Source organism: Camellia sinensis, chromosome 2 (genome assembly GCF_055761805.1).
Source record: "Camellia sinensis isolate YWXY chromosome 2, ASM5576180v1, whole genome shotgun sequence".
In the NCBI taxonomy this organism is placed as follows: domain Eukaryota; kingdom Viridiplantae; phylum Streptophyta; class Magnoliopsida; order Ericales; family Theaceae; genus Camellia; species Camellia sinensis.
In genome coordinates this window covers 210,974,117-210,985,723 of record NC_138962.1, presented here as the reverse complement: position 1 = coordinate 210,985,723, position 11,607 = coordinate 210,974,117, and positions in this window count along the sequence as shown.

Below are 11,607 nucleotides of genomic sequence, written 5' to 3'. Positions count from 1 at the left end.
TCTTCCACCAACTTCCAGCCTCCCTTCCTACTTACCGTTTTCGTCCCTTCGAACCCACCATTGGTCCATCTTGGTTGAGGAATTTCCTAAGTGACCAGTCCTGTACTTCACCTATTCACAAAGATATATGGACTTCCATTCTGATTCCTAGAGAGTTATTTATCGGGACTTTGAACCCGAAGGCCTACAAATGCATTGCTGAACCTTACTGTCCTGCTCAATTTGCTAGACAATTTGGCCTCACACAAGGGGTCCCAATACCTCTCTGTAGCAACACAAATCTCAGCCTTACTAGAAGGGATCTGAAAGTCCGGAAGTCCAGGCTAGAAGAGGTAATTTTTAAATTTATAGACGACTTGGTCAATTTCGAGTATACCCCTTTCATTCCTCAAGGTACCGTATTGAAGAGATACCAAAACTGGTGGGTGACTAACATGGAGATCTACTTGGCCATTTCACCTTTAGATCTACTAACGGTGTTAGATGTGGCCAAGCCCAAAGGAGCTGGAATTGCCACTTCTTCCACTGTTTCAATTGTAGCACATGCTACAGCACAATCTGCTCCTGCTGCTTTAATTTCTCCTAGAGTTACTCGGGCTGCCTCGAAGAAAGGTATATACCCTTGTCCCTTCTCCTTTTGTCTTTTTATAATGCATTTTGCCTTATCTTTAATTCTTCTTTTGTGGAGGTGGCCAACCACAAAAGAAAATGAGGCTCTTTGAGCTTGAGAAGGAAACATCTGATATTCAAGGAGAAGAAAAAGAAGAAGCAGATCAAGAGGAAGAGTTACCCTTGAAAAGAAAGAAGAGAGTGATCATCTCTTCCTCTGACTTGGTTAGGGATGAGACAACTGTCAGAGAGATGGAAGATGAACTCATTTCTTCGGAATCCAGATCTCAGCTTGAAGAAGTTGAGAAGGAAATTGAGAAGGAGCAGACCCTGCCAATACAGAGAAAAAGGAAAAGAAAGGTGACTGTCTCTCCTTCTGATATGGTCGAAGACTCTGATTCCGAGACAATTGCTAAAGCAATGGAAAAGAGAAAAAAGATGTCTGCTTCTGCTCCTATCTTGGTTGAAGATACCATCCATGAAGCAGCCGTCAAGGCAGTAGAACAAGAACATTCTAAAGCCATGATTGTCTTCGAGAGAGCTGAGAAGAGACGGCAGCAACAATTTCTGAGAGATGAGGCTGCCGCTGCTGACATACTACAAAGGGAAACTGCAAGAAGGCAACAAACTGCCAAACATTACACCCTTCGTAGTTCTCCCATCATCGCTGACACTTCTGGAGCAGGTAATTCTTTATACTCCTGCGGTTTTTCCTTTGTCAGCCTTTGGTATTGAAGTTTAACATTGCTTTACATTTCTTCCTCTTGCAGCAGCAACTTCTGAGTTCATCTTTCCAATGAGACCTCTCTCAGTTTCACTTGAGGCTAATCAGATGCAGGATATAAGGGCTATTCAGACCATACTTCCACTTCCAAGGTCTACACTTCCTGCACTTTTCCTGAGGCCAAGCATTCCTGCACTTCTTTCTCTTGGTTTGACTCCACATCTTTCCCATTTGACCCTTGACTTTCCTCAATTTACTTCTCTATCGAGTCTTGCTCCTCTTTCTCCTTCCAAAGAGATTCCAACTGCTACCTTATCTCTGATGGCAGTTGATTCCCCTATTGAGGGTGCTGGCAGCTCTCCAACTCGTGATTTATCACCTTTACCTAGCTCTAGCCCTCCTTCACTTGATTCATTGGTGGCTAGGACCATGGAGACTGTTAAAGATTCTCCACCCATTTCTCTTATCCCTATGCCGTCTTCTGTGTCTCCCATGGCAGCTCTCTCTGCACCCCTCATGTCTAATGATGAGGTTGATGTCTTCGAAGTAAGATTAGCTAGTCTCTTTGACATCACCTCTACTTCTCCGACATTCGATGAGGAAGCTGAGCCATTAGTTTTGGCTGACTCTTTGCTGGAAATTTTTGAGAGCTTTCCTTCCTCCAGCAGCCAGCCTTCTGTACCTTTGATAGACTTAGACACCTGTCTGGACCTGTTAATTTCCTTTTCGAGGATTCCCTTCGGGGCTCTACAAAGGCCTATAATTAAAAATGGGTTTCTTCAGTGCTGCAAACTTGCTGAGCAGTCTGGTATGGATGTCTCAAATCACCTATCCCAGGTAGCAGCTACTATTGACTTCTACATCAGCATCTGTCATGCTGCCAAGGCTGCGGATGAGAAATTGGTTAGAGACCAAAGTTTTGTTTCTCAAGTGCATACTGAAGTATTGAAGCTTAAGGAACAACACTCCTCTGCCTCTCACTTTCGAACTCAACTACTGGAGAGGAAAGCTCAACTCGAAGAGGAGCTTTCTGCAGTGAATCAGGCCTTACTCTGAACTGACATCAAACTGCAAATCACCAATCAAGGACTGGCCAATCAAAAGGGAGACATGGCTGCAGCTATTCAACTATTTTCGTTATTTACCAATAGGAAATCTGTTGTACAAAAACAACTAAAACATTGTAATGATTTTTGGGCCAATTTGTGGTACGATGTACTTGACTCTTTATAAAAAACATTTTCTTGTTTATCATTTTATGTTCTTGTACTCAGTGTTTATTTTATTCTTTGTGTTTCCCAAATAGTTGGAAAATAAGGCTTTAAATATCTGCTATTAATCTTTTTGGGATGCATATAACCATTCAAATTTTTCAAATGGTATGCTCCAAAAGGCAAAACTCTATGAATTTGATATGGTCCTTCCCAGTTAGGTGACTATTTGCCAAATCTATGGCTTTTAATTCCTATTGGAAGTATTGTCTTCCACACCAAATCACCTTCATCAAAGCCAATGTGTTTGACTTTCTTATTATAATTTTTGGCTGCTTTCTTCTTCTGAAAGAGAATGCTATTTAATGCCAGAATTCTAGCTTCATTTATGTCTTCTAACTCCAAGCACATACTGTGATAGTACTGCTCAGGATCCAACTGGTCTTGGCATTTTACCCTCAAGGATTTAACATTGATCTTCACAGGTAATACTGCATCATGCCCATAAACTAAGGCATAAGGAGTGACTCATGTGCTTGACCTTGGGGAAGTTCTATAAGCCCACAATACATCCAACAATAAGTTATGCCAATCCCTAGAATTATCTTCCACAACCTTTTGTATTCCTTTTTTCAAGGACTTATTGGATGATTCAGCTTGACCATTGGCTTGTGTATAATATGGGGTGGAATTAACAAGGCTAATTCCAAACTCAGACACAAAAGACTTTACCATTTTCCCATCAAAAACAGTCCCTTTATCAACCGTTATCATTTGTGGGATGCCAAATCTATGGATCAAATCTTTAATGAACCCAATAACCTCCGTCTGATCTACAGCTTTGTATGGCTTAACTTCGACCCATTTGGTGAAATAACCAGTAGCTACCAAAATGAAACAATGATGCTTCGAAGAGGGTGGGTGTATTTTCCCCATCATATCCATGGCCCATCCTCTGAACGGCCAAGGCTTTACTACTGCATGCAGATCAGTTATGGGCACATGCTTTATTGTACCATACTTTTGACATGCCTGGCAGCCCTTTGCATATTCTATGCAGTCTTTAAAGATAGTTGGCCAATAATAGGAATGTCTTCGAAGCAGCCATCTCATCTTTACGCCAGGCTGATGTGCACCACAGATGCCTTCATGAACCTCAGCCATAGCTGTTAATGCTTCTTTTGGTCCTAAACATTCCAACAATAGACCGTCTCCACCCCTTTTGTAGAGATCACTGTTATATATGATGTATTACATAGATTGCAATTTAACTCTTCTGCTGGCTTTTGAGGATGGGTCAGCCAAATACTGTATTATTGGATGCCTCCAATCTTGTTCCTGCAGATCATTATGATTGATTTCCAGGACCACATTCCTTTTATTTAAGGGTGGTATAGATTTTTGGTATGTTGTTTGGTTTACGTCCCGTTGGGTACCATCCTTTCTCTTGAAATTCGAAGCTTTCTGAGCCACATCATTAGTTCTTATTCAAGAATCTCGGAACATGAGTTACATTTGTTATTTCAAATTGAGAGAGCAAATGTAATGCGACAACATAATATGGCAGCATACTTATACTTTGACACTTGAAAATCCCTTTTACTTGGTTAACGACCAATTGGGAATCTCCAAATATGTCAACTGCATGTACTTGTAATCCAATAAGAATTTCCAATCCCACTATCAAAGCTTCATAGTCAGCTTGATTATTAGAACAAGCAGTTTCATCCACTCTGAAACCATGTGTGGTTTCTATTCCTTGTGGTGACTTGATCACTATACCAATTCCAGTTAGGCCATTGGCTTTCGATCCATCGAACCACATTTGCCATGGCTCGACACTAGCCATACTAAGTTCCATTATCTCTTGACTCTCTGTTTGAGATGGATGATCTGCCAAAAAATTGGCTAAAACTTGTCCTTTCACTGCCTTTTGGGGCACATATTCTAAGTGAAATTCTGACAAAGCTAATACCCATTTGCCAGTTCTTCCCCTCAACATAGGTCTAGATAACATATATTTAACCAAATTTATGGTTGCAATTACCAAGACAGTTGTAGGCAAAAGGTAATATTTTAATTTCATTACAGCAAAATACAGCGCAAGGCAAAGCTTTTCTACAGCTGAATATTTACATTCACAAGAATTTAAAAACCTACTAAGGTAATAAACAGCTTGCTCCCTGCCTTCCTCATTGTCTTGGGCTAAGAAAGCTCCCAATGAATCTTCTGCTGCAGCTATGTACAACTTCAAAGGCTTAACGCCATTTGGTGGCATCAGTACTGGAGGGTTGGCCAAGTAGGCTTTGATTCCGTCGAAAGCACTTTGATGCTCCGTTGTCCACACAAATTCCTCTTTATCTTTCAGCCTTAAGAAGGAAGAAAAAACTTTAGTTTTCCCTGCAGTGTTAGAAATGAATCTTCGAAGAAAATTAACCTGTCCAAGGAACTTTTGTAATTCTTTCTTACTTGATGGAGGTCTGGCTTCAATGATGGCTTTGGCTTTATTCTGGTCGATCTGTATTCCTTTCTTGTGTACTACATAGCCCAAGAAGTTTCCAGATGATACGCCAAAAGCACACTTAAGAGGATTAAGTTTCAATTTGAACTTTCTCATTCTTTCAAAGGCTGCCTCTAGGTGAAACAGATGTTCCTCCATGGATTGGGATTTAACCACAATGTCATCAATATAACACTCTAAATACCCACCAATAAGGTCATGAAAGATAGTGTTCATAGCCCTCTGATATGTGGCCCCGGCATTCTTTAGGCCAAACGGCATTTTAACCCATTCGAAGGTCTCGATATTCCCAGGACATCTAAATGTTGTCTTGTGAACATCCTCCTCCGCAATGCAGATTTGGTTATAACCAGAGTGCCCATCCATCATTGATAAAATCTGATGTCCTGCCGAGCTATCCACCAGCAAATCTACTATAGACATAGGATATTCATCTTTTGGAGTCGCTAGATTTAGGTTTCTAAAATCGATGCATACCCTCATTTTGTCATTCTTCTTAACTACAGGCACAATATTAGATAGCCACTCAACATACCTGGCTGTCCTGATAAAACCTGCCTTGAGTAGTCTAAGAATTTCTTCCTTAACTTTCTGGATCACGTTTGAACCCATTCTTCTTGGTTTTTGTTTGTATGGCTTGAAGTTAGGCTTCATGGGAAGCCTATGTTCCACTAATGACCTATCCAATCCTGGTAGTTCATTATATGACCATGCAAAGCAATCTTTATATCTTCTCAGAATAACTAACAACTAGTCCCTATCAAGAGAATTCAACCAAGCACTTATATAAATGGGTTGTTGTACAGAATCTTCCCCTAAATTTATTTCTTCTAAGGGGTCTTGTATCTGAGTACTTATTGGAACTCCTTCTTTGATCCCTTCTAGCTTCGAAGTAGTCTCCTTGCTGTGTTCTGTTTCCAGGCTCTTTGATTCCTCCTCTTTATTCTCCTCCTCATAGACAAAGTCTGTCCACAAGGTTTCTTCTTCCTGTATTTCTTGGACTTTCGTTTCTATGTCCAATGCACAGTATTTATCAAGGGTCAAAACTTTGGCTTGTTGCTGCTCCCGCCTGTAGCCAATCGTCATGACTTTATATCCAATATTGAAAACTCAATTAAAGCCAAAGACCTGGCTTCTGGTGCTTCATCTTGCTGCCTATAACCAGGCATCATTGTCATCTTTAACAACCAGCTCTTCATCAGCACTCTCCTGGACTAAGTGCTTCAGGTGTGCTACTTCCTCATCAGCCGGTACTTCGGTTGAGCCATCGGATTTCATCAATATACTGAGCGGTGCCACGCCATCAATATACAACTTGGCTTCTGCGAAATCTGCACAGGCTATGAAAGGTTGAGGATCTGCATTAATTTCCTCCGTCTCCCCATTGTCTAGAGCTATTATCATTTTCTGATGCAAAGAGGAAGGCACACATTTATTAGTGTGGATCCAATCTCTACCAAGTAAAGCATTGTACTTCGCATTGCTGTCGATGACGAAAAACGCCGTCATACAGTCCTTGGTTCCTACACTCAGGTTGATGGGTAGAATTCCCCGGGCCATCTGTTTGTCTCCAGCAAAACCAGCAATGGTTGTACTGGTTGGGATCAACCTGGGGTTCTTTTTTCCTAATTTCTTCAAGGAGGATTTCGGTAGTAAGTTCACCGCTGCCCCATTATCCACTAAGACTCGGTTTAACTATATCCCATCGAAGAAGGCCTTAATGTACAAAGGCTTAACATGCTGCGTCATAGAATTCGAGGGATATTCAAATGGGTACGAGAGATTAATACTTACCACTTCTTCACTCTCACACTCAGCTTCCATTGGGGTAACCATTCCGAAATTATCTTGTACCAAACTCGCTTGTGAATCTTCACTAGAGATTAGAATTGGATCAATTTCTTGCCCCTCTTGATTCTCATCTCCAGCTTGGAATTCCTGCGGTAGTATGTGTACCATGTTTACTGATACTGGGGAAAACGAGCCAAACTGGATGGCTGGCTGTACTTGTTTCCCCTCTTGGCCACCTTGGTCAATTACCTCAGAAACATCCTGCATGCTGCATTCTAGTATTTCATTACTAACAGGTTCCTTCGAATGATTTTCCTCGGCTGGTTTTCCAACCAAAAATGTTTACTTGGCCTTAAAAGCTTCGAACATTTATTCTTCCACCATTTATTTCTTTTGGCTCATGCCAATTTCTTCTTCTGTCTCGCTACCACTCTCCATTAGAGCTTTCTCCAACCCTGCTAGGCTATCATTCTCTCTGACTTTTAGTTCAGAATGAACCTTGGCCAACTGTTCTCTGCTGCAACCCACTTCGTTTTGTAGAACTGGCTTTGGAGTATGGTCTGACTTTCGATTCTTGTTTTCTCCAGTCTGGATCAATGAAGAACTCTCTCCACTTTCTTTCAGGTCTTGCTGGTATTGGGTGTACCTACGCTAAATTTTCCTCCTTTGTGATCTGGAAATAACGGGGACCATATCTGGTTCCTTCCTTCTTGGGTGTTTCAGCAATACCCAGTTGTTGGAGGCCACCAAAGGAGGCTTAACCATCCTACCTTGATTTCCAACATTCATTTGGGTAGGCATTTCCCTAGGTTTGTTTTGCATCACAAACCAATCTGGGACCCCAGGTACCCACGAACTTACTGACCCAGACGTTGAACTGCCATTTTCTTCCTTTGAGGTCACCTTCGAGGCTGGCTGTGAAGGCAATTGTTTGGCCATGTCTCCAAGCTTTGAGCCTGATTCAGGCTTTCAATGATGGTGATCATTTTCTGTCCTCCGTGAAGCTAGTCCAGGGGCCCAATTTCTAGCTTTGATCCTAAAACCTGAACTCTTCTCCAATCTTCTTTCAGAATGACTACTCTCCATTCTGTAATAGTTAGGTGACCTGGTCTCATATAAGGGCCTCTTGCCTTTAGCATGCATTCTATCAACTGCAGGCTCAACCACTAATGGCTGCCGCCTAACATTAGCCGGATACGGCCTTTTATTATAAGCATTGGTTGGCTTGGGACGCCTCTGCACATCCCTGTAATATTGCTTCCCATCAACTGGAAGGCCTTTCAACCACTTATAACTCAGTCTGCACCTGGGACACATCCTCTGCATTACGGCTGCCTCTAAGGAGTCATCATCCAGTGCTTCTTCATCAGAGTCTTCCCTCTGATGTGAGAAATCTCGTCCAATAGCTGGTAGATTTCTAGTGTCTTTTTTTATTGCTGTCTGGTTGGCCACATGCATCTGTACATTGACTTCTTCCAATTCTTTCAAAGACAGGTTCTGAAAGTCTAACATAATGACATTGGCTGCCACCTCTTCAATTTTTGGAAATGGATTGTTGTCGATCCCCATGGCTTTTTCAGCTTTGGCTAGGAATTTCAAACTTCCTTTCCGAATTTGTTCTTGGATCCTGTCTCGAAAAACAACACAGTTTTTAGTCGAGTGAGACCAAGAATTATGCCATTTACAATATACTTTTCCTTTAAGTTCAACAAGAGATGGGATTTTAACCCCTTTTGGTAACTTAAGGAAGTTGGCCGCAAGCAAATGATCAAAAATGTCATCTGCCTTAGTTAAATCGAAAGAATACTTCCTGTGGAGATCTTTCTTTTTAAACTGCTGGTCAATTGTCGTATCTTTATGGATTAATGCTTCACAGATCATAGGCTCTTTTCCCACAATCTCTATTGCATCAATCTCATAATTAGGATCTTTGTAGTATGTCCTATATGATGCATTATTTCGATCTTGTTCCTCTTCTAGTAATGCTTCATATCTAGACACTTTGTAACTCAGTTCCACTAAATCCCTGAACTCTGTTGAATCAAACTTCTTTCGAAGCCTGAACTCTAAGCCATTTTGGGCCAATCTTACGAATTCTGGTTCTGGCAAGATTACTCTACATTTATTTCGAGCCCTCTTAAATCTGGAAATAAACTGAGTAGCCTTCTCTTCAGGCCTTTGACTCAATCTTGCCAAGTCTGCCATGGAAACTTCTGGCTCTGATTGGAAGAATTGGGCATGAAATGCCTCTTTCATTTGCTGCTAAGTCTGGATGGAGCCAGGTGGAAGGTTAATGTACCATACAAATGCTCCCCCAGTTAGAGAATTTGGGAATAGTCTCAACTTCATATAGTCATGATTGGTAAATTCACCACATTGAGCAGCAAACCTAGCAATATGCTCTACTGTTGATTGGTTTCCGTTCCCATGAAAAGGGACAAAATCTGGTATCCTGAAACCTCTTGGATATTCATGTACCCTGTCGACCCATTCTGGGTATGGTTTTCTATACACAGGAGTTTGGACCCCCCGAGCCATTGGTCCACACAGCTCCCTAACTATATCAGTAATTTGGTCCCTAGAGACCATATTTTGTGTCTGCTGAACCACTACTGAGGGAACAAACACAGGATTTGGTGGACAAACTTGTGCTTGTGGTCCTCTTGGTCCATAGGGTGGCACATTTGGGACTGGTTGTCCCTGTGGTACAGGTTGCTGTTGGGGGTGTAGGTAACCTCTTTGAGCCTGTCCTGCGAAAGGACCCACGAAAGGTGCTGGAATAGGTATTGTATCCCTTCCATTTGTAGGAAAACCTTCCAACCGCCCGTGTATAAATTCGAATAAGGGATTATTGTACCCCCTAGTGCCAGGTATGGCTTCGAATGTAGGGTTTGGAACCATTCTTATGCCATTTTCTTGTACTGGGTCAGATCCACCAATTTGCATGGCTTCACTGTTGAACATTGAGGCATTCTGGCCTACTACAGGCCTCGAAATGGGTTCGTACCAAGACTGAGGTGGTAATCTTTCATGAATCTGATTACTGGTTTGACCATTAGAATGTCCATTAACTTGCATAGGCTGTTTATTTCTAGCCAATCTTTGCTGAGGGACATTTACTTCCTCCATGTGTCTTACATTTGTTGGTTGGTGGTTTATTCATTCGATCTAAAAAGGATGCTACCCACCTTTCCATTGTGTTTATTAATTGCTGTCCCATGGCATCTACTAAGCCACCCCACGGATTTACTGGCAGAGTAGATGGGACATTGGATGGTCCAATTCCTTGGTCTCGTCCAATATTACGAACAAATGGTATTTGCTCTGAAGTACTGGTCTGTTTGACCATGGGTTCCGATAAGATAGGAGTCTCCACGGGATGTGTTATCACATTATCCTCTAGATTAGGTATCTCCACCTCTCCTTCCACGCCTTCTTCCAAACGTTCATTTTCTCCTTGTCTCCTACGTCTAGCCATTTTAAATGGTCCCACTGGCGCGTGCCAAAAATATATGTTGGCTTTTTGGCTTTCGAAGGTTATTTTTGTAATTATGAGCGTGCCAGTAAGGATCAATCAGTCCTTACAGAATTGTAATTGCCAACCAATTATTCAGACGATTGTGTTATAGTTCTTTCAGCCTCAATGAAGAGGACTTTTACTGGTAGCTTACTAGTAGCTTGATTTAGGAGAATTTAAGCATAAGAACAGTTAAATAAATTGAAGCATTTCATTAGTATGAAAAACTTACAATGATCTCAGCCTCGTAGAGATTTACAACGGCAATATACTCGAAAACTACTCCTACAAATGAAGTGCAATGCAGGAATTTAAAGTACAGAAATGTAAAGAACAGGAAATATAAAAAACTGAAATATGTAAAGTAAGACTTGTTTTCTTTTAGATCTGAGCCTCCCTCTTTCTCTGAGGTCCTTCCTGCTATTTATACTCCCCAAAGATAACCATCGAACTGCACTTTAAACTGTCGAACTGCTCCTCTATAATCGCTGATCATGCTGCCTTATGAATAGTTCCACTACGCTTTCACTTGCAGTTAGGCTCCCCTCCTATATTTGAATTTGAATGTGAGTAGCCGTTGAAGCCACGTCACTTTGCATCTCTTTGTTGATCCACTGTTACTCAGATCTTATAACAACCAATTTTAACTGCCACGTGTATGATCATGATCGGAGACTTGACTGTTTTTCCCATATTATCCTTACCTTGCCACATGTCAAATTGTCACTGGCGTGTATAAAATATGTAGCCAACAAGTAACAGTCGTGGTAAATATAATTAAATTTTGTGTATATATCTGAGTATAAGAATTAATAGCTAATCCTATTCATCTAATTAAATCAAGAAGAGTTAAGAACATTCTAGTCAATTATTGTAGTGGAACTTGTGTGTGAGTATATGTCTTGTTTGGTTAATGATCTGGTTTCATAAGTAAAGACGAAGGGTTTATACCATAGTGGGTTCAATTTCATATATTTAAAAAGAAATTAACAAGGAGATGACGAAAAAGGAGTTATGTTAATGAATATGGAAATTGATCTCATAATAGTATTAAATTGAATTTGATTTTGAACAAATGAAGTATTTGAGTTTTATATTTGCATGCATCATGGATTGTGAAGACCTTGAGCTATTTAATTTCATATTTTAAAGATAAAAAGGAAAATATGATGAATATATTATTTTACATTTAATTAATCAAGGCGAATTATTATTTTGATTTAATTGTGGAATT